Genomic DNA, 26,569 nt, shown 5'->3' with positions numbered 1-26,569 from the left:
AATAAAATTATATATGTAAAAACATACATATATACAGCTCTGTATATGTATAAACATATATCATTTTTTCCAAGCAAATGCAGCTCCCATAAAAGGCTAGGCAATGTAAATATACACATCCAATAACACACACATATATATATATATATATATATATATATATATATATATATATATATATATATATATATATATATATATATATATATATATATATATATAAAGGTATAACAATACACCTAAATCTCTTTTTTTTTAATGAGGTAAACACTCATGAGAAAGCAAAAAATAAAGAGAACAAACTGTGGAAAAACACAGATGTACAACACATTGCCAGCCTGCAGGCTGCATTGCAATATAATACCATAGAGACTAAAAAGCCCTGTACAGGTAAAAACTGGCACCGTGCCTTTAAGGCAGCCCTGACTTCCATATCCCATCATGCCTCAGGGGTGACAGTTAGGTCAGTTGTTCTTTCCGGCTCCTTCAGTCAGGACCCTGGAATTCAGCTCTCTTCTTTTTTGACTCTTTAGTCAAGAATTATTACAACTTTAAGATTTTTTGGACTTCTTCTTATAACATCTGTGAGGAAGTTAGTATCCTGTGTTTTTCTGACTGATTTTTTGCTGTTTTGTCAGAAAAATGCCTTCTTTATTTGTTCCATGTCCATCTTGTGGAAAAAAGAAGGCTGCTTCAGACACACATGAGGTGTGTATTATCTGTCTGCCGGACTCTCACTCTCCAGCAACATGCCATCATTGTGAAGACCTTTCCAAAAGGACTTTAAAGGAGAGGGAGAGGATTAGGCTGTATGGCCTAGCAGAACGGTCGACGTCGAAGCAGTTGGTCCCTGTTTGCTCCCCATCGACGTCGGGCTCGGCGTCGAAGACTCCAGCGGCGGGATCGTCGCGGAGAGGTGAGGAGTCAAGGGGAAGTCATGCTGCAAAGAGAAAATCGTCGTCGACTTTAGATTCAGCGTCGAAGCGGATGCGTTCGACGTCGACGGCGTCTAAAAGCTCGGCGTCGAGGACTCGGCGCCACAGTTCAACGTCGAAAAAGCATCTGTCGACGTCAAGAGAAGATCGATCGACGTCTGCACAGAGATATCGTTCGTCGTCGAAAGAAAGACATCGTTCGACGTCGAGGTCGGCGAGACATCATTCGACGTCGCGAGAAGTACGTAGGCGATCTCCACAGTCGACGTCGAGACCAAGATCGCCGTCAAGATCAAGATCGCCGTCGAGGAAACATCGTTCGACGGCGAAGAGGCTTTCGACGTCGTCGGAGCATTCGACGTCGAGACAGAAGTCTCCGTCAGGAGTGACGTCGAGGCAGACGCCTCCGTCAGGGCCGACGTCGAGGCAGGAGCCTCCGTCGGAGTCGACGTTGAGGCAGAGGCCTCCGTCGGAGTCGACGTCGAGGCAGAAGCCTCCGTCGGAGTCGACGTCGAGGCAGGTGCCTCCGTCGGAGTCGACGTCGAGGCAGGTGCCTCCGTCCTCACAGGTCTCCAAAGCTTTGGTGAGATACATGAAGCCTCCGTCGAAGATAATCTCGACGTCGAGACAAGAAGCTCGGAGCCTCGAAGATTCGAGTCAAAGATCTCCGGTGATAGGCCTATCACCGTCGAGGCAGCCCTCTGTTGAGGGTACGCAGGAGGTGTCACATATTCGCCTCACGATTCGACCAGTCTCAAGGCGAAAATCTCCTCATAGACTGATATATACAACTCCTGAGTCACCGCGTCTCATATCGATCTCGCCTTCAGGATCAGAGGGCTCAGGTTCAAGATCCGAATCACCAGAGCTTGTGCATCAATCTCCAATACCTGCAAGAGAAAGTTCGCAGGAGGAGGACAATGCGGTACCTCAAAGTCCCGTAAGGGAGATGCCTCAGGACCCTGCTATGCCAGACGCAATAAAGGCATCGCTAACAAGAATAAGGGGCGTGGTATTCCCAGCGACACCGATCAGACCAAGATCTCGAGAAAGAGAATCCCGAAGTCACTCTCGGGCACCAAGAAGGCGATCTAGGTCTCCCTCCCGCAGAAGAGAGTCGACCAGATCAGAGAAAAGGCGCCGTAGAACCCCTTCTACCTCCCCTTCTTCCAGATCATCCAAAAGGGATTATTCACCGACACTCTCGGAGACGCCACCCTCTCGGGTATCTCCGGTAGATGATATTTCTACGTTTCAGGAAGTGTTGTGTAGAGGAGCTACAAAATTAAATATCCCTATGCCGGTTCAGGAGACCACTTCATCCATAATCTTTGAAACTCTTCATGAACGCACAGTGTCACGCCCGTTATTGCCATTAGTCCCCGGTTTGTTACAACCGGTAATGGATATCTTTCTCACACCAGCAACCACCAAAACGGCGCCGGCGAGAATTCTAAAAAAGTACCGTCCAGCTCCGGAGGATCCTCTATTCCTAAAATCAGATCCTCCACCGGACTCTGTCATCACCGCCGCTGCCAGGAAGACACATGCAGTAGCTGGGTCTTCAACGGTACCACCAGATAAGGACAGTAAGACACAAGACTCCTGGGGGAGGAAAGTTTGCGGCTCAGCATCCTCAAGCTTAAAGGTGGCGAGTGCCTCGGCGCTTCTGGGGCGCTATGATAGGTCATTATGGGACTCTCTGCAGAGGTTCATTGACAAAGTTCCATCAGAGGACAGACGGGACTTTGAAGAGATTTTGCATGAGGGGAGTCTGGTTTCTAACCAGATCATAAGTGCAGCGGCGGACGGGGCAACACTGGCAGCGCATGAATATGCACATGGAGTCACAGCCAGAAGATCATCCTGGCTTAGATTGACGGCCCTGAAACCGGAAGCGCAGGCAAGAATTTTAAATCTGCCTTTCTCCGGTAGTTCTCTTTTTGGGTCCCATGCAGACGAAGAAATGGCCCGTATGAAGGCAGAGCTGGAGACCATGAAAGCTGTCGGGCTTGAAAAGAGAAAAGAGTTTCGACGCCGCAAGGGAAATGACAGGCGCAGTTACCAACAGAGGGTTCAAACCCCTCATTGGCAAAAGAACCAGGACCAGCAAGGTCAAAAGAAACAGCAATACCAGTCCCGCAAGCCATCCAGGGGACGGGGTAACAACAGGCAGTCTAATGCTGGAAACAAAGCTCCGGGGAAGCAATGAGAAGCCGCTTCCTCCGATGCTGTCCACCGCTCCGGTGGGAGGAAGTGTTGCACATCATCTTCCAGAGTGGCAGTCCATCACAAAGGACAAGTGGGTACTGAATATACTGCGTCATGGGTACTCGCTTCGTTTCAGAAGTCACCCCCCATCGATTCCTCCTGTCAATTCATCCCAGCATCTAAAGCAGCTCAGAGAAGAGGTAGCGACGCTTCTACTCAAATCTGCAATAGAGAAAGTGCCCTTAAACCAAAGAGGAAAGGGAGTTTACTCCAGATACTTTCTCATCCAAAAGAGGAGTGTGAAGGTAGAATTCAGACCCATTTTAGACCTACGGATACTGAACAAACACATAAGAAAGGAAAGATTTCGCATGCTGGCGCTCCACCAAATATATCCTCTTCTCCGGATGGGCGATTGGATGTGTTCATTGGACCTTCAGGATGCATATTTCCATATTACCATCCTAAGGAATCATCGAAAATTTCTCAGGTTTGTGGTAGGCAACTCGCACTATCAGTTCAAAGTCCTCCCATTTGGCCTGAAGTCAGCTCCTCGAGTATTCACAAAATGCGTGGCAGTAGTAGCGGCTGCTCTGAGGCGCGCAGGAGTCTTCGTCTATCCCTACCTAGACGACTGGCTAATAAAGGGCTCATCACCACAGAATGTGCGGTCACAGCTGTCGCTATGCCTGAACTTATGTTGCAAGTTGGGTCTCAGAGTGAATGCCAAAAAGTCCAATTTTACACCAACGCAGAGGATCCACTACCTGGGCGCAACTATAGACTCCGTAGTAGGAAAAGTGTTTCCTTCGGAGGAAAGACAGTCATCCATTATGCTAAAAGGCAGGCAGATTATAACCAACAATCTGTCGTCGGCAAGGCAAATCTCTTCTCTGCTAGGGGCCATGGCATCCTGCATCTTCCTAGTGCCCAATGCCAGGCTAAGGATGCGTCCTCTTCAGCAAGATCTCGAGGACAAATGGGATCAAAGGAACTCCCTGTGGGAAGAAAAGGTTTGCCTCTCCTCTGCAGCCAAACAGTCAGTCAAGTGGTGGCTGAAGCCAAGGAATCTACAAGTGGGGATCCCCTTCCATCAAGAGCCCCCAACTCAGACCTTAATCACCGACGCTTCCCTTCAGGGATGGGGTGCGCATTTTGGGACTCTGCAAACTCAGGGACAGTGGTCCAGCAGCGAGCAGTTGTACCACATCAACATGCTGGAGCTCAGGGCAGTCCACCTAGCCCTCAAAGCGTTCCTGCCTGCGATCACGACGAGTACCATTCTAGTGCAGACGGACAATACCACCACAATGTACTACCTGAACAAGCAGGGGGGTACTCGATCCAGAACGCTCTCGCTGGAAGCTCAGTCCCTGTGGCACTGGATCCTAGCAAGGAACATCTCACTGAAAGCGGTGCACCTACCAGGAGAACTCAACGTGCAAGCAGACTTACTCAGTCGGCATTTTCAAGAGCCAGAGGACTGGGTAATCAACGACGAAGTGTTAGAAGACATCTTCGGGGAATGGGGGCGTCCGCAAGTGGACCTCTTCGCGGACGAGCAAAACACAAAATGCCGAGGCTTCGCCTCAAGATACCATCGACCAGGATCCCTAGGGAATGCCCTTTTGATCAATTGGTCAATGACATTTGTAAATGTGTAAATGTGGGTGTACTTGTAAAGCGCACTGTGACTCCATGGAGTATCCTGGCGCTGAAGACCGCTGGGGAACCCGTCCTGGTTTTCCCTGTGAGATGGTCCCTTGCTGGGTATCTCCAAGGTGAAACCAGGCATCCCCGGCGTCTGTGGGGGGCCGTTGTAGAGATGAGGCAAGCTTAATGCCCAGAGTTGCCGAGTGTATTCCTGGTTAGAGTAGGTACCGAGGCGAGAATTATCGAGTCCGTTTTGACCCTGGTCCATGACCCTGCCGCATCGGGAATTGAACCCTGGTCCCTGGCCGATTCTCTGCTTACGGGTCGGCCGCCTCTAACCAGTGAGCCACACCTCTCCACATTTGTGTACGCTTTTCCGCCTCTCCCACTAATCCCCAAGGTGGTGACCAAGTTGCAGAATTCATCTGCCAAGATGATCCTCATAGCACCAGACTGGCCGAGGCAGTGGTGGTACACGGATCTCCTACACATGTCGATCCGACCCCACAAGCGGCTGCCGTGCAGGCCGGACTTGTTATCCAAGATGCAGGGGAAGATTTACCATCCCAGCCTTCCCTCGCTGAGCTTAACAGCATGGCTCCTGAAGTCCTCCAGTATGGCCATCTGAACCTCCCTCAAGAGTGTATGTCCATACTGAAGGAAGCCAGGAGGCCTTCGACAAGACACTCCTACTTCTGTAAGTGGAAAAGATTTTATATATGGTGTGCTCAGCATCATTATGATCCCACTAAATGCCAGGAGGATGTAATTTTGCCCTATCTTCTACATTTAGCGAGGGCAGGGTTGAAATTTTCATCCATAAAGGTTCACCTAGCAGCCATAACAGCATACAGGCGTTCGCCTTCACAGCAGTCATTTTTTAAAGTGCAGGTAGTGAAGGATTTCTTGCAAGGGCTCAAGAAAGTCTATCCCCCTGTTAGACCTCCCTCTCCTTCCTGGGAGCTAAACTTGGTTCTGTCGAAGCTCATGGGTTCTCCTTTTGAGCCTATTCATAAGGCTACCCTACAGCACCTCACATGGAAGACAGCATTTTTAATAGCCATCACTTCAGCACGGAGGGTCAGTGAGATACAGGCCCTCTGTTCTAAAGAGCCCTACACTATATTTCATCTAAATAGGGTGGTGATGAGAACTCATCCTTCGTTCCTACCCAAGGTGGTATCGGAGTTTCATGTAAACCAAGCCATCTCCTTACCAACCTTTTTTCCCAACCCCTCCTCTCCGGCAGAGAGGGCGTTGCATTCTCTAGATGTCAAAAGGGTCCTAAAATTCTACCTAGATAGGACTAAGAATGTCAGGAAATCTGATCAATTGTTTGTGAACTATGGGGTTGTCCGTATGGGCTTTGCTGCATCCAAACGTTCCATTGGTAGGCCAATGTAATACTTGAACCAATCTAACATTCCAATGTGTTTGTGGAAACTCAATAGCAAACCAATCCTGGTAAGTCAAAGGAATCTCCAGGTACGTGAGGTTGCATGAGCCTCGGGCACAAACACTTCCATTTTACTTGTTCACATTTAAGGTATAAATATTTTTAAGAGATTACTTTTAGCACACATTTGATTGCGTGGCCTCATGGGATAATGAACTCAGAAATGGTTTTGCCTACAGTTACACTTCTTGGTAGGCACATTATCAGTATTTAGAACATTCTGTACAAGGACTTAGTACACTGCACAAAATGTTGTTGTCCGTTTGGTGACAGCTCTGGAAGGATAGGATAAACAATGATAACAGGGCCAGGACTCTGGCATGGAATGAAAGAGTGTAGTTTATTATAGGCCAGGTCACTCCCCCTCTGTTGCACAGCTCCTCCTGCTGTGCCAGTGCTCCCGCTGCTGCTCCGTGGCCCTGTGAGGCGCGGGTTCGATCCCACGGTGCTTGACTGCCACCTGCCTTTCTGCTGCTCCTTGCTGCCCAGTGTTTGCCCCGTTTTGCATAACTTACTGTTTGGTTTTGTATAATTTACTGTTTTGTGCCTTTTGTGCCCTGTTTTTTTCTCTTTGCCTTTTAGCCTCTTCTCCTGCTGCCTCTCCCCACCTCCCCCCGTTTTCGCTTCTGTATCCCCTGCCCGTTTCCCGTCGCTGCTCCCTGGCGGCCCCGCCCCCCTTCGAGGCCCATTCGCCGCCCCGCTCCCGCCTCCCAGTTGCTCCACCCTCCCTCCCGCCTTATCATGGAGGCCGCTGCACGACAGGAAGAGTGACCCTTATTATGGAAGCCGCTGCGCAGCTGCACCGCTGGCATGCCAGAGGCAAGCCTGTCTGCGCCCATCTGCGCCTGGACCGCGCCCAGCACCAGACCCCTGGACCATGCAAACGCCACAACGCTAAACTCAGGTACGACACCAGCACTCTCCACACACTCAACACCGGACAACACCACACCTGCATTCAGGCCACCCCGAAACGCACCCAGGGACCCTTCTCCTGCCACAACTGCAGATTCACCTGCGATGAAACCGCCAAACCACCGAAGACTGAACTCAATCACCTCCGCTTCATACTCCTGAACACCCGCTCCGCACGCAAACACGCCGTTGAGCTTTGGGACCTGCTCGACACCTCCGCCCCAGACGTCGCCTTCCTGACCGAGACCTGGTGGAACGAATCTTCGGCACCCGACATCGCCACGGCCATCCTGGACGGTTACAAAATCTAACGCAGAGACCGCACCAATGGAACAGGAGGAGGAATAGCAATCGTACACAAGTCCTCCCTCAAGGTCTCCACACACTCAGAGGACACCCTCAGCAGCACAGAACACCTTCACTTCCGGATCCGCACAGACCCCAACACCACCCTCAGAGGAACCCTCGTCTACAGACCTCCCGTACCCAGACCACAGTTCAGCGACTTCATCGCTGACCCTGTCAGCACCCACGCACTCACCTTTACAGACTACATCCTCCTCGGAGACCTGAACTTCCACCTAGAGAACAACAATGACGCCAACTCCACCACCCTGATCGCCAACCTCGCCAACCTCGGCCTCAGACAACTGGTCACCGCACCCACCCACGCCGCCGGCCACACGCTCGACCCTATCTTCTCCTCAAGCACCCACGTCTCCTTCAACCACACCACCGAACTCATCTGGACCGACCACCGATGCGTCTACTTCACCTACAAGAAGCACACCGCTCACGACCACCCCCAGCTACTGCCCCGCCGCTGCTAGAGCAAAGTCACCAAAGACCGGCTGGCCGACACCCTCGCCCAGAACCCGCCCACCGACCCCACCGACCCAGACACCGCCGCCCGCAACTTCAGTCAATGGACCGACGAGTGCGCCAACACCCTCGCCCCGCCCAAGAAACCTTCCAAGAACCGCACCAGCAAGAAAGCCTCCTGGATCACAGAAGAGCTCCAGGCCTCCAAACGAACATGCCGGAAATTAGAGAAGAAATGGCTCGACGAACGAACATCGAGCAGCCATGCAGCCCACAAGGACGCCACCCGCAAGCATCACCAACTCATCAGGACAGCCAAGAGATCATCCTCCAAAGCCCGCCTAGACAGCAATGCACACGACAGCAAAGAACTCTTCAGCATCGTCAAGGAACTTTCCAACCCCAGCGCCAACACCAACGACATCCCGCCCTCACAAGAACTGTGCGATGCACTGGCCACCTACTTCCACCGCAAGATCGCCGACATCCACGAAAGCTTCAACACCACGAACGCCCTGCCAGCACCCGGCCCCACCACCCCGGCGAACACCACCCGCACCAACCGCCTTACCTCCTGGACCAACATCAACGACGACGAAGCACGCAAAATCATGAACTCCATCCACTCGGGATCACCGTCGGACCCTTTCCCGCACCACATATTCAACAAAGCAGACACAGCCATCGCACCCCAACTTCGGAAAATTATCAACACCTCCCTCGGGACAGCCACTTTCCCGGACAGCTGGAAGCACGCTGAGATCAACGCTCTCCTCAAGAAGCCCAAGGCGGACCCCAAGGACCTCAAGAACTTCCGGCCCATCTCCCTGCTCCCGTTCCCGGCAATGGTCCTCGAGAAAGTTGTCAACACGCAACTGACCCGCTACCTCGAGGACAACAACATCCTAGACCCATCCCAGTCCGGGTTCCGAAGGAACCACAGCAACGAGACAGCCCTCATCGCCACCACAGACGGCATCAGGATTCAACTGGACAACGGCGAGACATCAGTCCTCATCCTCCTAGACCTGTCAGCCGCCTTCGACGCGGTATGCCCCCGCACTCTAAAAACACGCCTCCAAGATGCCGGAATCCAGGAGAAGGCCCTGGACTGGACCACATCCTACCTCTCCAGAAGAACCCAGAGTGTCCGCCTCCCCCCCTTCCGCTTCGAAGCAACCAACATCATCTGCGGCATACCCCAGGGCTCGTCCTTCAGCCCGACGCTGTTCAACATCTACATGGCCCCCTCACCCAAGTCGCCCGCCAACACGATCTCAACATCATCTCCTACGCTGACGACACCCAGCTAATCCTCTCCCTCACCAAGGACCCACACACCGCCAAGACCAACCTCCACGAAGGCATGAGGGCCGTTGCCGAGTGGATGAGGAGCAGCCGGCTGAAGCTGAACTCGGACAAGATGGAGGTCCTCATCCTCGGGCCCACCCCCTCTGCCTGGGATGACTCCTGGTGGGCCACCACACTAGGAACAGCACCGACGCCCACGGACCACGCACGCAACCTGGAATTCATCCTTGACTCCTCCCTCTCCATGTCAAAGCAGGTCAACTCAGTCTCCTCTTCCTGCTAAAACACCCTCCACATGCTCCACAGGATCTACAAGTGGATCCCCACCGAAACAAGGAGAACTGTGACCCAGGGCCTCGTCAGCAGCAGACTAGACTACGGCAACGCACTCTACGCAGGGATTCCGGCCAAACTCCTGCGACGACTACAACAAATCCAAAACGCCTCCGCCAGACTGGTCCTCAACATCCCATGCCACAGCCACATCACCCCCCACCTGAGAAACCTACACTGGCTCCCCGTCAAAAAGAGTATCACCTTCAAGCTACTCACCTACGCACACAAGGCCCTCCACAACACCGGACCAGCCTACCTCATCAACAAACTCAGCTTCTACACCCCCACCCACCAGCTCCGCTCAGCCAGCCTCGCCCTCGCCACTGTTCCCCGCACCCAACAAACGATCACCGGTGGCAGATCCTTCTCCTTCCTTGCCGCCAAGACCTGGAACCTCTCCCCACCCACCTACGGCAGACCCAAGACCTTCTCACCTTCAGAAAACTCCTCAAGACCTGGCTCTTCAAACAGTAGCAGCACTCCCTACCCCCAGCGCCTTGAGACCCTTACGGGTAAGTAGCGCACTCTATAAATTCAATGATTGATTGATAAATGTGCTATGACTTAGACAGAGGAGCATCTCGATGGAGTGCTACGGTCTCCCCTAGCCCAGCTGGAATTCAGCTAACTCCCAGTCAACAAAATATTCACCTTCAAGCTCCTTATACACGCCTACGAAGCTCTAAAGGATGCGGGGCCTGTGTTTCTTAACCACTGCCTCACATTCCACGCACCCACCACAGACCTCCTCTTTGCCCAACTGGCCCTAGCTACCGACCCTCGTATCTGCAAGACCACGGCCAGAGGAAGGTCCTTCTACCTCGCAGCAAAGACCTGGAACCCCTTGCCTCTCCACCTCAGGCAGTCCTCATCACTGCCTCGAATCAGGAAGGACCTTGAGGCCTGCCTCTTCGACTGAACTGCAGCTCCTTTGACGGACTAGCAGTACCCCCCTCCAGTGCCTTGAGACCCTTACGGGTGAGTAGTCGCACTTTACAAGCCACCTGATTGATTGATTGATTAATTGATTGAGCTGAATTCCAAACACCATCCTGAGAAGGTCAGCCACCTGTTTCAAAACTGGCTACCTGATGACATCCTCCAGCAGGTAAAAGGGGAGTTAGACCACACTAAGGGATCTGGCAGATTAGTATAACCCATGCTTACTAAGATAGGAAGCAGCGCTAAGTAGGAGTATACAGTTATACGTATCCATATATTCATTGCAATAATACAATGGTCGAATTGTCCATATTCTTTACCATCCTTGTAATTCTGGTTACACTATTTTCTTTCCATCCATTAATCATTGCAGCACACGTATTTTACACAAGAGCCTAGTTGCTTCAGTAAGTATTTGAAACGCCAATCCGTGTACTTCTTGTATCCTCCTTTGGGCATGCCTGAGTTACTAATGAAAGAGTAAGATCTGTTTCCACAATTTCTTAGGGGGATTTAGGGTTGTCACGTTTTAGCGTTGTAGACACCATCCTGTGCTCCCTGTCAGGTTAGGGGTCTCGATGGTTCACTGTGAGCTAGTCCGGTAGTGCGTCAACATATTCTAATGGTATGCGTGGGCTCAGTCCCACGTAGTATGACACTTATGTTGCCCAAATTAAGTGTTACTGAGTAACTAGGAACCGTACAACAGTATGCCCAAAAATGTGCGGGGGTGCCAATTATAAGACTGTAGCGCTGCCCTGAGGCAGTATTTATAACCTCAAACTCCACACATAAGTAAAATGTTTCAAAGACATATGCAGCATGTGCTGCTGTTACAAATGTAACCCCCCCCCTACATCCAGGAGACCTCTATTATTGACATATGTATCTGCCTCTTGGCAGTTTTATCCTACCTCAGCTAGACTGAAGCCACTATTTATGTGAAGTAATTCAGTAAACAAGAGATTCGAAAAACACAGTAAACCATAGATGGGAAACAACTTTTTAAAAATCAAGCTTGACAAAGTTACAGGGATAGATTTTAGGCAGTTGGCTCTGTATCTACTATACCAAAACAAGTTATAGGGGCATATTATCAAGCCAGGCGATAAAATTATCGCCGCTAAAACGGCGATAATGGGCTTGATAATATGCTCTATGGAATTCCAATTGAAGCCCATGTTAAATGTGAAGGACGTCTAACATGGGCTTCAATTGGAATTCCATAGAGCATATTATCAAGCCCATTATCGCCACTTTAGCGGCGGTTTTCTGCCGCTAAAGGGGCGATAGTTTTATCGCCTGGCTTGTTAATATGCCCCATAGTGTGCACAGAGTCCAGGTATCCCTTTTGAGTTGACAGGGGTTACTCTAGCAATCCCAAGGTGCTCTTTCTAGGAGTAGCTGTGGTCAAGCAGCCATAGGCTTATCAGTGAAGGGATATTCACTGCATACACAAAGTCAATAAGTGAGACACACACTCAAAAAGGAAACACGCCAATTTAGAAAAATATGTAGCTAATCTGTTTTAGCACTCAAGAACTCAGTACAGGTAAGTGCTTTTCAATAGAATCATTTTAAGTATCTTTTGCAGGTTAGAAACACGGTTCACACTTGTGCACAATCTTATCCCATGGGAGGAAAATGGCACAATAGAACATTTATATTTGTTGTGCGTTCTTGGTGGACCTACTTTGGTCTTGTTGTCGAAGAGAGTCAGAGACCAGTGCCCTACCTGTAGATTGGTCAGGGCTGTGCTTGGAAGTCTCTGTGCAGCAGGGAAGAGGAGCTAGTCATTGTGCACAAAAATCGCTTGAATGAAGCAGGGGCCATTTGGAAGAGCACGGGAAAAGGGGACTCAGAGACATGTCCGGGAGCTCCCAATGGGAGGTTCAGTGCAGGAGCATCTCAACAACAAGGGGCACCAACTGGAATACGGGCCGGGTGGCTCATTTGCAGGGTCTTTGGGCTCGTTAGACACGTGTGCCAAATTGCCTCCTTTGGTCTGGTCAACAGATTGGACAACAACTGGGCAGTGGAGTCACTCTTGAGGCTATCTCTTCGATGCGGATGATCCTTGTCGATTGGCTCTCGGTTGGGTGAATTGGAGTCTGGGCTGGACTCAGAAACAAGCCTTGGTTGTGGCATGCCGTTGTTACTCTGGGTATGGCACAGCTGGGCTCAGGCTTGGCAGGAAGACGCTGTGGGACTTTTGGAGTGTGGTGACCTTCTCCTGGGCAACTGCTGCTGGGCATTTGCTGTGGGCAGCAGGTGCAGTGTACTGGTCATCGTTGTTGGTGCATTCAGTTGCAGGGGAGTCATTCCTCGGCTCCAAGGGAGATCTTTGGGGCTTTTTCGACATGCTGAATGACCTCAGGGGTTTCTGGAGGTGGATAGAGTCGACTTTTCCAGAATTGTCTGGAGCAGTCAGCAAGCTGGTGGGGTTGGCGTCAGGTCAGTCTCCTGCTCCTCTTTTCTTCCCTTTTGCGGGTCGGCAGGGTCCTGGTTCTCTTCTTTCTCAAATTCCAAAGTTGATCTGAGTTCCTGTGCTCAGAGGGCTGCCTAAATACTGAATTTAGGGGTATTTGGGGACTGAAGGGCAGTAGCCAACTTGATACTTGCCCCTAAGGTCACTACACCTCCTACATGATAACTTCCTGTGGGAAGTTGGCATGACCCTGACCCAGTGTCCTAAATTCTGCCAAAACTAAGATGGCGGATTCCTAAAAGTGTGGGTCACATCAGGCAAGACACCTAAGGGTGTGCCTGACCGGTGAAAGTCACCACGCCTATGTTGAATACTCATTTTCCCACCTGTTCTCGCACCAATGGGTCGCATGACAGAAGGGTTGGCATCTCCCAGGACTGGGGTAGAGACAGGGCAGCATTGCAAAGGCGGTATACATTGAAGCTGCCAGCCCTTGGAATTCTAATTGCCAGTCATCCTGTGTGGAGGAGGTGTAAACACCCCAGTTTGAGCAGGCTTTGTTTCCTGACCTCTGAGGGAGGGCCCTCACCTGCTAGATGGTCAGAAACGTGTCTGTGGCAGGCTGATCTGGACCAGACACCCAGTACGTTAGAGGAAAGTGGCTTTTCAGGGGGTACCTCTAAGGTACCCTCTGGGTTCAGATATTAATAAATCCAACACTGGCATCAGTGTGGGTTTTAGATGTTTGATACCAACAATTCCATATTTCAGTGAAGCCATCAGGTAGCTGCGAAACTTGTTTTGACCAGGGTCCACACATACTTTAAAATGGCTTCCCTGAGAACTGGTAATATCTTAAAAGGGTTTAGATTTCACCGGACACCTCTGCTCGTGCAAAGATGTCCCCTCATGTAGTGTAGAACACCCCCCTTAGGGCTGTAAGACCTGCTGTAGGGGTGACCTACCTATACTGCATGCAGTGTCTGCTAGCATGGCACACAGTAGGTGTGTTATGTCGAGTGGGCATTTTACTCTGCACCGGGGCACGCAGCCATTTTGAGTAAACTATGGCTCTGGCCTAGTTCTTCATGGTTTGGTCTTCCTACTCAAGGGTGCCTGAACTTGCACTAATGCTGGAGCGTGAAAGTCCAGGTTGTTATAACTCACACAACCCCACTTGACATACATGTCAGTGTAGTGTCCGTGCTTTCTGGGTTACTAATAGTCTCTTAAAGGGGTCGAGAATGCAGTGGTAATTCAAACCCAATTTCTTGCTTTAGAATATCACACACAATTTACTGCACTAAGAAAAAGACACAGAGGACACTATTACTAAATTTTTACTCAACGCAGCGCAAAAGCCAAAAATGCTGTGCTGTGTTGTGTGAGAAGGAGAGAGCAGGGCAGTGCCACATCTGCAGACAGATGGCACTCACCGGTGTGGCTGCGGATTGCACTTTAAACTCCCTGGCACTTAGCCATTCTCTCACGCGAACACAGAGGGGCAGATTTCCAAAAAATACAGGCAACGCAGCGCAGCAACCAAAGAGGCTGTGCTGCATTATTTGACAGGGAGGGAGCAGGAGAGCGCCATATCTACATGGACATGGCTCTTTCTTCCCCTCTACCTAGTGCCGGCACTGATATCAGCTGCCAAGTGCTACGCACACAGTTTAGTGCCATAGAGCTATAGAGCTAGGGCGTGTGCGTGAGTCTAGCATAGGTTTTGTATAGGAAGAGTACCCTTCCTTGCCTCAGGCAAGTTTAAATGGGAGTAAAAGAGGGAAAAGTGTGATAAAAAGAGGAAAATAAACCTCAATTTCACCACCCTTTTTTACCACCTTCACTCTGCAGGAACGCCACTTCTTCAATGGTTTGAATACGAGGATAAAATGCTGAGCCTGAACGCACATTGGGGCATATTTACAAGCCCCTATCACCAACAACGCCACTCTTTCTGATGTTGTGGTGGCGTTAGGAGCTTCGCCTTATTCACAAGGCATCGTTAAGCCACTTGACGTGTCTTAACGCTGTGTTGTGAATAAGGCTCCCTTTCACTCTATACTTTTTCAAACAAAACTTTTAACTTTTTTTTTTATTTAACCGCTGCTTCCAATGTCTCCAGAACAAAGACATCCATGTACATTTCCAGGAATTATACCATAGTATACATCCAATGCTATCAGCATCATATCCTATGATTTTGCCCGGACTCACTACTCGTGAGCCAAGCTACTCTCCTTTGTAATAGCGGTACAATGTTTTAAACAATAGAACCAGTATCTTGAACGACATAGGCTTTCACGCTATACTTAGCGTGAAAGGGGTGGACAATGGGTGTTGCAATGAGCGTTGCACAGCAGCTCCCATTGATTCTGATGCTGCTCCGTATTTACAAGGTCGGCGTAAATATGGGGCAGCTCCAAAATTAAGACCAGGGAAAACCTAGTCTTAAACAGGCGCAACAAGGAGAAATGTTTCATTTCTCCTCGTTTTTGCTGTTTTAATGTGTGCTGCATTGTGCAGCACACATGAAAACAGCAAAAGACCATTGGTTGTTTATGGGCCGGAAGGTGACCACATAAACAATCAATAAAAGAAATAACGTTTTGCAACTTCTATGTGTCCTGCATTAAGCAGCACTCATAGAAGTTTCAAAATGCCATTTCAGATTGTTTATGTGCAGGAAGGGACAACGCAGGCACCCTTGCACTATGGTGCAATAGTGTCTGCGTTGGCGCTAGGCAGCTATAATGAGCACCAGCGCAGGGGGAAATGCAGGGCTGTACTGGATCCTAAATACGGTGCAGCCCTGCATTTTGGAAGTGGCGGAGTGCGGCGTTAGGCCACGGTGGCTAACGCCACGCTCCGCCACTTGCTAGTAAATATGCCCCTTTTACCTATATTTTCCGTTTTGTCTGCTCTTCCGCGGAGTATAAATGAGGGTTCGAGTAATCACTGAGTGCAGTAAACACTCCACCATTCATAACTACGAACACTGCACAAACCGTGGTTTGTGAGCAATGAGATATTCTGACCAGTCAGTGCATTATTTCCTCGGTTTGAATTGTGCATATAAAACTAGCTGAGATGAAATGTGGAGCACACGATACTGCAGGGTTTAAACCGCCTGTGACCAGAAACTGAGTGCAGACCTCCAGCTACACATGTCCATGGCAGAGACTGTGCCATGGAATCTTTAGCAAACACGTGTTATGCAGGCTACCGGACATGCTAAGCACAGGGGTAAAATGTGAACAAGCAGTGGTAATTCCAGTAGGTCTGGCTTTAAAGGAATGTTGTACGGTTATATGAAGCACCACTAGTAAATAGCACGGAGATAGATATGTATGTGTGTGGAAGCAAAGACAGTTGCAATGTCAAGCCAGACCTAAAAATCCATGTAGCTTAATTACTGCCCCCTCCCAGCTGTGCTGCTGCCAGAGAAAAAAAACATGAATTATTTAGTTATTCAAGACACTTTCATAACATTCTAGTGTCATGTTTGTATGCGTTAAAGTTCAAGCTCAGGCAGCAGGATACATAAACCAAATCATCACAGCTGCTTGGACGGCAAGAACTTGTTTGGTGGAAGCACACAACTTCTGCCCAATGAAAACATGTACTCCTGGTTCACAACATGTGGGCGGAGCCAAAGCCCCTCTCTAGTGATGCACACATAATTATCTGGTGACAGCTGCACTTTCAAGACAGAACAAAACAAAAAAAGAGTCGGGGAGGGCAAATGTTGACACTTCAATCACCCTTTATTTGAAAATGTGATTAAACAATAAAAAAGATCATGCATAGGTTATACAGCTACAGAGAATTCGTGCATATACAGAGAGCAACAGAACAACATGATCTTTCTCCCAGAGGGTCTTAGAAGGTTTGTAAAAATCAGTCATCCAATCAGGAACGAGATGTCTTAGAAGGTCTTTAACGTTTCAGGATACAGTGGTGTCCGGCGTTGAAATTCCTGAGTCTTGGTTTTCATCCAGACCCTTTAAACATCTGTCTTATTGTTGTGTCATTCTAGTAAAATTAATAAAGATACTTGTGTAAACAGTAAATTAACTTTAAGCTCCCCAGTCAGTCAGCAGATGCAACAAACCAAAACACAAAAACACGTTTATATATTTCATTGACCTTCCCAAAGTCAAACATGCAGCATATATAAACTACTCAACTGCTTCCTCTGAGCAGAGCTCTCCGGTTATGAAGACATCTTGCATGAAGTAGTAGCGAAGAAACATAATATAAAGTTATTTTGTTGTTATTAAAAGAGTCATCCAGAGAAGAGGAAGAAAAGAGTTCTCTTTGCTCAGTCCCTTATCTCTAACAATCACCATGAAGAGGAATGAATGAATGTTTGTTTGATGACATCACCTGGGATTTTGGGTTAACCTGTATTCACAGGATCATGCCTTTTAAACAATGCAAGCTCTAACCCTCAACAAAGTTTAATCCTTAACAGGAATCCTGAGACACCTAAATAAATAAAGGGGTGACCCAGAGAATGATGTCTCAATGCACCTCAAAACCCTAGCTGATATTATCAATCAAAGGGACAGTCTAGATAGGATAGTTTCTTCCCTGTAACTCCAGTTCTCTCGTAGGGAATATCCATATACAGTCATATGCACTGAATAGTCCCACCCACATGCAGGGACCCCAGAGTTCTTTTTCACAATATATCTTCTTAATTGTAGATGTTCGCCTTTCTTCAGGAAGGCCAGCGAGTCACTTAAGAAAGACAAATATTATGCAGCCTAAAGGACTCGGCTACAATGGCCCAGTTCTTCATCTTGTACTTAAAAAAGGGGCCAGGAGAATTATATATGTGTATAATTTCATGATGTTTTAATACAACAGCATAAATCTCTTTCACAAACCCTTTTTTGATAGAGCATAGAGATGAAGGAGAGCAGGACTGAGTAGCTCCATAGGCTGTCATTATGAGTTAAAAATAGAGGCTGAGCCTTACAGAACCCAGAGACCACCAGTATCCCATCATGCTCAGCAGGTGGCAGTGGCTTCAGTTCATTTTGAGGTGATGTGTTATGATATTTAGGTCCCATGGTTACCTCTGTCTACTCCAGCAGGGAGGAGGGAGGGTTGCCTATGACTATAATGGAAGTTCCCCACTGAAAGAACTGGAGTTACAGGTAAGAAATGATTCCTTCTCTGGTTGGGGATTTTCTTTTATAGTCATGAGCACTGAATAGAGTAGCAAGCCCACCTCCAGCGAACTTGGGGGAGAAGACAGAGGGGCATATTATCAACACAATTTTCGCCGCTGTAGCGGCCGTTTTCATCCTGAAAGCGGCGATAATTCTAACACGGTATTAACAAGGACCCATTAACAGGCTTTAGCGTGTGTTTTCTTGTGTCATCACCCATTTCCCTAACGCCTTGCATCTCATCGCTAATGAGATGCAAAGTAGGCGTTCCTCACATTCACTACATGACAACACATCGATAACGCAGCTTCACGCTATTAACAATCATGCCACATACCCGCGTTGCGACTATGACAGTCGCGCAAAGACCCAATTAACGCTGGCTTCTAACGTCAGGTAAATTTCTGACTTCGTCATATTGCCCTGTGTGAGGTGGATTGCCAGGCTAAATCCACCATAGCTTATTAGCAAGGAATTCCCTATCGCTGACATTTTGTCGCTGGATTATCAGCGATATCCCAGCATTTCGCCGCTATTGCTGGAATTTTTATCACTTTGGAGATAGCCGTTGATAATAACGCGCTATCTCAGCGATATAATCCAGCTATAGACGGCGATAACTTTAATCGCGCTAAGCGCGCTTAGCGATATTTATCGCTGTTAGTTGCTAATATGCCCCAGAGCGAACTAAGCTAGGCATTTAAGGAAATGGATTACTGAGACAGGCCTGTTCTACTTGAGCATCCGAGTCTAGGCAATAATGATTGGTAAATGCATGGGCAGATCTCCACGTGGCTGTTTTCTAAATATCCCGAATAGGGATATTCCTCATAAAAGCAGCAGTAGCCGTTTTAGCTCTAGTGGAGTGTGCTTTAGGTTTAGCTGCTAGCGTCTTGTCAGCTTTTTGGTTGCACAAAAGGATGCAAGAAACTATCCATCGGGAGATGGATTGTTTGTAAGTGGCTTAACCCGCATGGACCAGACCATCGTTGATAAACAATTGGTTCCACCTGCTGTTGTCCCTTGCCTTATCGAGATAGAATTTCAAAACTCTCCTCAGATCCAGAGAATGAAGAGATCTTTCAGCTGGAGTAGAGGGATTCTGAAAGAATGTTGGTAAGGACCAGGTTTGATTAACATGAATGTCCGAAATAACTTTGGGGAGGAATTTTAGGTGAGTTCTTATGACCAATTTGCTAGAGTAGAAGACTGGATATGGTTTGTGAGAGCAACGCACTTGGATCTCGCTAACCCTGCAAGCCGATGTCATTGCTAAAAGGAAAGCTGTCTTCCAAGAAAGGTGTTGCAGGGAGGCTTTGTGGATTGGCTCAAAGGGGTCCTGCATAAGATGTGAAAGTACTATGTTAAGCTCCAAGGGAGGAAAAAGACGCATAATTGGAGATAAAATCTTCTTCAACCCTTCTTGAAAATCCTTGATGATGGGGATTTCTAAAAAAAAAGGTTTGAGAAGGAAATTTTTTGTAGGTAGTAAGAGCTGCCAGCTGAACCTTTATAGAAGAGAATTACAAGTAAGATTTTGCCAAATGGAGTAGGTATGGAAGAATGACATCTTCCTGGCAAGAAGTAGGGTCCACGTTCTTAGCCTCTATCAGGATGTCCATGCAGTCTTGTGGCAGATTCAAGTGTCCATACTGTACTAGCTCTGGAGATATGTCGCCAAATTCAAAGAGGAGAAATGTGGGTGTAACATCTGGACTCTGAACTTTGTTAGCAGGTTTGGTCTGCATGGCAGCTTGAGATGTGAATGGACGGACTGGTGAAGGAGGTTAGTGAACCACCATTGACGTGGCCACTCCGAAGATATGAGGATCATCTTGGTTCTCAATTGGGACAACTTGATGAGGACTATTGGGATCAGTGGAATCAGGGGAAAAGCGTAGAGATATTTTCCAGACCAATTGATCTGTAAGACAATTCCTAGCGTCCCTGGCTGGAAGTACCTCAAGGCGAAGGTTCAGCATTTTTTGTTTTCTGTGGTGGCGAACAAGGACATGGCCGTAGTTCCCCACCATTGAAAGATGTGGGGAACTACTGCTGCGGGCATCTGCTTGAGCATTCTGGACACCTGTGAGGTGAGTTTCCGTGATCGTATGGCCCCTGACTAGGAGCCATTTCCAGATCGTCAAGGCCTCATGTGACAAGGGCCTGGACCTGGTCCCTCCCTGCTTGTTGAGGTAGTACATGGTTGTCGTATTGTCTTCCTGTAGAAGCAGGACTGGGATTTGAATGACAGATGATATGCCTTCTGTGCCAGTTGGACTGCACGCAGCTCGAGAAGTTTGATACGGTATGTTGATTCCTTCTCTGACCATTTTCCCTGGATCTGTAGATGATCCATGTGGGCTGACCATCCCAGTAGGGAGGCATCCATGACTATGACTTTGAACTCAACAATCAACATCCCTACTATCACCTCTGAGCCTGACAGAGAACCTAGGGTCAACTTCAGATCGGTTATTAAGGAAAACTTACTTTAAATAACTACTTCTCACCATGAAGTGGTCACTACCAACCCTCACATCAGATCGATGCTTCTCAACTGCAGATCTGCAGTGAAACATGCAGCTGATGTTTCGGAACTCATCATTTCGCAACATTTAGACCTCTGGATTCTCACTGAAACATGGCTCAATGATGCCTCCTCCCCCGTTCTCGACATCCTAATCCCTACAGATTATGCCATTATCAGATACGATCGACTTGTTAAAGCGGGAAGAGGGGGTGCAATTCTTGAATATATCGTTCCAGCCTCACTGGACAAGATTTATCATCCACCTGATGATAATCTTTCCTTCATCGAGCAAATCATGGCGGTCATTAGCACTTGTTCGGACCAACCCAGCTGTATCTTTAACCTTCATTGGAATGACACAAATGACCCTTTAGTATGCTCCTTTACGGCTTTCCTCTCCGATCTCAATTTCACACAGGGCTTTAAGGGACCCACCCACAACAAGGGCGCCACCCTCGACCTTATCATAGCTAAAGACAATATCATACACTTGGCTGACATTCTACCCTGTGCCTGGTCAGATCATCATCGAATGGCCTTCAACATCCTGGAAAAGATCACACGCAGACAGGGCCAACCTCTTAAAGCTAAACAACCGACTTGCAATCTGAGAGACATCAACATTAATGTTCTAACATCCATCACCAAGAACAGGCTTCAGCCACCCCCTAACATGACCAACCTGTATGATCTTTCTGATCACTACATTAGCACTTTAGACAATATTTGACACTATTGCACCGAAGCAACTCAAAAGGATTTCAGTCAAACGATCCAGACCTGGGTTTAATGGTCCCCCAAATGATGAACGTCGCAAATTTAGGCTTCCAGAGAGGCTTTCGAGAAACTCTCCCTCCAATTCAAGCCTCATACAGTTAATGAAGATTAGAAGCACTTACAACAAACACATTCGCAATGCTAAAACCGACCATTTCAGGGCTCAGCTTGACGGCGCTAAAAATAGACCAAAGAAGCTCTTTGACATCATCAACTAACCACTCTTCTAACCATATCTTGACACCCATGACCTCCCTTCCTAGTGGGGAGGTCTTCTCAGTACATTTCTCTGAAAAGGCAAGAAAAACTGAACTGGCCTGCAACCTGCCATTCCAATTTTGCAGCCTCTGAACTCCTCAGCATCATCAGATGACTCTACGTAACCATCGGTAGGGTCTTCACAGTCCTTCCACATAGGTTGTGCTCCCAAAAACACCACCTCCTAGAATTCTTTTCTTCTTCCAGACGACACAGAGCTACTCCACTCTATGGCATCCTTAAAAACTTTCAATCACCTCAGCGATCCACTACCTGCCAAGTTTTTTAAAGATCTCAATTTGGCTATTCTCCCTCTTTGGTCCCGGGTCCTTCGAGAATCTCTCAAGAGGGGTCAAGTCACTCCCATGCATAAGAAGACTAACACCGATCTAGCTGATCCTAACAACTTACGGCCTATCACCAACATCATGACTCTAGCTCAGTTACTCGAGAAATGTGTCCACACACAGCTCTGCAACCACATAGAGAAATTTCAACTCCTTGACCACTACCAGTCGGGTTTCAGAGCAGGGCACAGTACTGAAACAGCACTACCTCAAATTGTTGATGACACCCTGAGATTGCTTGATCTTAATGTCCCTTGTCTTCTGATCCTTCTTGACCTGTCCTCAGCCTTTGACACCATCAAACATAAGAACCTGATTGCTCTTCTTCAACATAAGATGGGTCTTTCGGGCCATTCTTAAATTGGTTTGCCTCTATATTACAGAACCACACACAAAGAATTATAGTTTACCAATACCCCAGTCACCATTGGAGTTCCTCAAAGCTCCACACTTTCGCCCACTCTTTTAAACCTTTTTATGGAACCTCTCTCCAATATTGTGAACCGTTCTAACATTCATTACCACATGTATACTGATGACATGCAACTGTACTTCAAGATCTCCTCTCCAGAAGGCATTAAAACCTTAAATGATGCACTCCTAAAAACTCAACAATGGCTAACCCAAAACCATTGTTTGTTAAATACTCTCAAAACAGAATTCCTTATGATTGCCCCAAGCAACCACTCTGCATCTACCCTGGACTGGCTTAAACAACTCACTGCTCCTAACTGCACCCCTCATGTTGTTGACTCTGCTAAATCGTTAGGCATTGCCTTGGACAAATACCTAAATATGCAAGCTCACATCAGTGCAACTATTAGAGGAGCCAATCTTCAGCTCAGCACCCTTAAGAATATCAAGCCTTTCCTTCCCGAGGACATCCGGCCTGCAGTTCAATCCCTGGCTATCTCTCAACTGGAATATGGTTTGGTGACCCTTGCTGGACTACCTAAAGCTAGTTTGGCTCCTCTCAGAGCCACTCTAAATGCATCAGCCAGGCTCATCACAGGCTCCAGAAAGCATGACCACATCACGACAGACCTAATTCCACTAAATTGGCTGTCTATGGAAGCTTGGTTACGTTTCAAGATAGCTTGCTTGACGCATAAAGCAATTCATTACAACACCCTGATTTACTTCGATAAAAAGATTGAACTATCTGGCTCGAGTCGGAACTTAAGAAGTTCAACCACCCTACTTTTGATACCTCCCAAATTCAAAAAGAAAAGAACTTACAGTCAGGCCTTCACTGGTCTTGCTCCAAGAATCTGGAACGCTCTCCTCCCGAGATCAGATCCAACCCATCCACTGCATCTTTCAAGAAACATGTCAAATGGCTACATCAACAGCAATAACCGTTTACCTTCTCTAGACTCCTCACTATACGGATTTGATACTTATTTCCTACCGTTTGTTTGAATTTGATGCTTTCTGTTCACTTGTTATCTCGTTCTTTGGACCTTCTGAACCTGTACTGGTCCCTCCGGTCTGGCTGATTCTCCTGCCCCTTGACCTTGATTGTTCCCCCTTTGTGTGACCGTGTGATTATTTAACAACCTCACTTGTTTCATTGTGTTGTTTTATTCTTGCTTTCACCACTTTGTACAGCGCTCTGATAAATAAATAAAAATGGCTAGAGGCAGAGTCTCCTGATGAAATGGGGTACCTCGAGGGAGATTGGTTGGAGAGCACCACCATTTCAGGGTCAGCTTCGCATGAAGGGATAGTTGTATCCTGTCTTCCCAGTTGCCTGTCAGTTGGTCCCAATGATCCTATAGACATTCCTGAAGCAACTGCCACCTGCTGAGCATGATGGGATACTGGTGGTCTCTGGGTTCTTAAAGGCGCAGCCTCTATTTTTAACTCCTATAATGACAGCCTATGCAGCTACACTGTCCTGCTCTCCTTCATCTCTATGCTCTATCAAAAAAGGGTTTGTGAAAGAGATTTATGCTGTTGTATTAAAACATCATCAAATTATACACATATTTCATTCTTCTCCTGGGCCCTTTTCTAAGTACAAGATCAAGAACTGGGCCATTGTGGCCCAGTCCTACAGGTTGCTTAATATTTGTCTTTCTTAAGTGACTCTGCTGGCCTTCCTGAAGAAACGCGAACATCTGCACTTAAGAAGGTATATTATGAAAAGTGCTGCGGGGTCCGCGCTTGTGGGTGGGACTATTCAGTGCTGATGACTAGAAATGGAAATTCTCTGTGAGAGAACCGCATTTTCTCAAGGTGAGCGATATGGGTAGGGTATGATAAGTTCATAATTAATGCTGCGGGTAAGGTGTCCATTGTGGTTAGGGATGAAGTCATGGATTTTTTTCAGTTTAGAAGCTGCTTGCCACTGATTGTAGTTTTCGTAAAAAAATAGTAAATTTAATGACAAATGCGTTCGGTATTATGTGGTGCCCTTATGAATTTGTTCATGTGTATGTTTCCATGTGATTTTATCCTCGTTACCATGTTACCATGTATGACGAGTTACCTCATCAATGGTGCCTTTTACAAGCAGCAGTTGTGCCTTAAATGAAAGATGCTGCCTGGTCACAGGGAGCTTAATTTACATTATATCGAAGATTTTATAAGTGCCCACCCTGCTCTTTTTTGGTTATCGGTCTGGACAAACCGGGCTGCTTCTTTAACTAGAGAGATTATCGGTGACTGTGTTAAGTGTGAGAAAGGGATGGATATCCCTTGGCTGTCCGGAGTGCACCAAAGTCTATGTAGTGTTAATAAAGGTTGTATTTTCCTAAATCCTAGTACAGCTGAAACTCTGCGTAAAAGTGAGCTCAGAAGTGCACTTTATTTATTATACACCACAGAAATGATTGGTATGGAATCTAAACAATCTTTTGCCTTCAGCTCCATGGCTATAGAACAGCATAGGCATCCCCTACCTATCTAACGCACCCTACCTATGGGTCACTGGGAAAGGAACTGTTAAATTTGCATTATGCTTTCCTCTTCGTTACCATTCCAATCTCGATCATGTACCCTGTCCATGTGATGGTGTGAGCGGCCAATCTACTTTACACTTTTTGTTTCTTTGTAAATTCTATTTAAGGTACACTAAGTGGCTTTTAAATCCATTTTTACTTATTAGCCTCGATAATGCTTATTTGTGGTTACTCACTTTGGCCGATGAAGAGTTTTCTTCTGCACAAGTACGTTTTTGAGAATTGCCACTCGAGCACGCAAGACGATGTCCAACCTCTGAGCTCTTATATTTATGTATGAAAGCAATGTATAAACTGATGTATGAACTGCTATTTTATATGATTTTAAACCGTTTATTGCTAATGGATTTTACCATTACTCTCCATTTGTTATTTAATTGGTTATGTTGCTGTGCCTTTATGGATACCAAGTTATCTGAATAAAGTTTTCTGAACTGAACTGAACTGAAAGGTGCTGCCTTGCATCCATGCACATCATTTAATCAAGTGTGTATATTTATTTCTGGTACTGGTGGCTAATATCTAAAGGACTACTAGTCCCAGAATGCAATGAAAATACATGTACTGGATTAGCTTCACACACATGGACTAGGTTAATTTAATAACTCTCGTGACATGTGCCAGCAGGGAACTTTTTTTCTTTTTTCCTGAGGGTGATGCAATGTAGGTTGCATTGGACTGGTACAGACAAACATTTGTCAATGCCCTCACTGTATTGCACTTCTCGAGTAGGCACAAGTGTTGAACTGAGTGTGGTAATGGGACTGTGGCTGCACAAATGCAATGTTTGTTGAGTGGAATTAAAGGCTACAAAATAAATGTGCATTTCACATGACACAGTAAATGCAGATGTCTTGTTCACAGCAAGAGATGACAACAGTCTGCATTCAGACATTCCTGGGCCAAAATGACATGCAGGCTTAACTAAAACTACAGATTTTATAATATTTCCTGGAGATATTTGGGGATGTTGCAAATCCCACAATATAGGAATTTAATGCAAAATGGATATATTCACCTACATCTGCCTGCACGTTCTCTGATGTGGACCAACACCCAGACAGCAGCAATATGGACGGAACCACACCTAGATTTGATTTACTGAATGGCGACTCGTTTCAGGTGCTTGCGAACCCCTCTGCCCTCCCTGCTTCATGAGGAAGGAAGGTTTCCAGATAAATAGGATAGTCAACCTAAGGGTTTGTGGTACAAAATAGGTGCTTCAGCTGCAAAAAATATATTTTACTTTGCCGTCCTTTCTGAAGCCACTCTGTTGAATTTACCTTTAGAGAACGAGTCCTCTAGACAGTGCAAGTGGGGTCCCTCTCTGTGCCACCACCCCTTTCCTCATCCTTCGCAAACTTGCATAAGCTCTATCCTCTTTTCCCAAGCCCACTGTGCTGTACCCCTTTTCACACAGAGCCTCATTGCTTTGTAGCTAGGTTCATGCTATACAAGTACACGAACTGCAAGATGAAGCATGTCTGCAGAGTGGC

At 47.3% G+C, this 26,569-nt stretch overlaps 1 protein-coding gene across 1 annotated transcript in view; it reads right to left on the bottom strand.

Annotated features, from left to right (window-relative positions):
- Nucleotides 1-16,757: 16,757 nt before the first annotated feature.
- The window catches only part of LOC146863469 (uncharacterized), a 171,584-nt gene continuing 161,772 nt past the window's right edge, over nucleotides 16,758-26,569 (bottom strand). Inside the window, exon 4 of the mRNA XM_085643376.1 lies at nucleotides 16,758-17,044. The gene's annotated coding sequence lies outside the window, so the exon portion shown is untranslated. The remainder of the gene's footprint in view (nucleotides 17,045-26,569) is intronic.

This window comes from Triturus cristatus, chromosome 2_2 (genome assembly GCF_964204655.1).
Source record: "Triturus cristatus chromosome 2_2, aTriCri1.1, whole genome shotgun sequence".
Lineage (NCBI taxonomy): Eukaryota > Metazoa > Chordata > Amphibia > Caudata > Salamandridae > Triturus > Triturus cristatus.
This window is presented reverse-complemented; position numbering and strand designations above follow the sequence as displayed.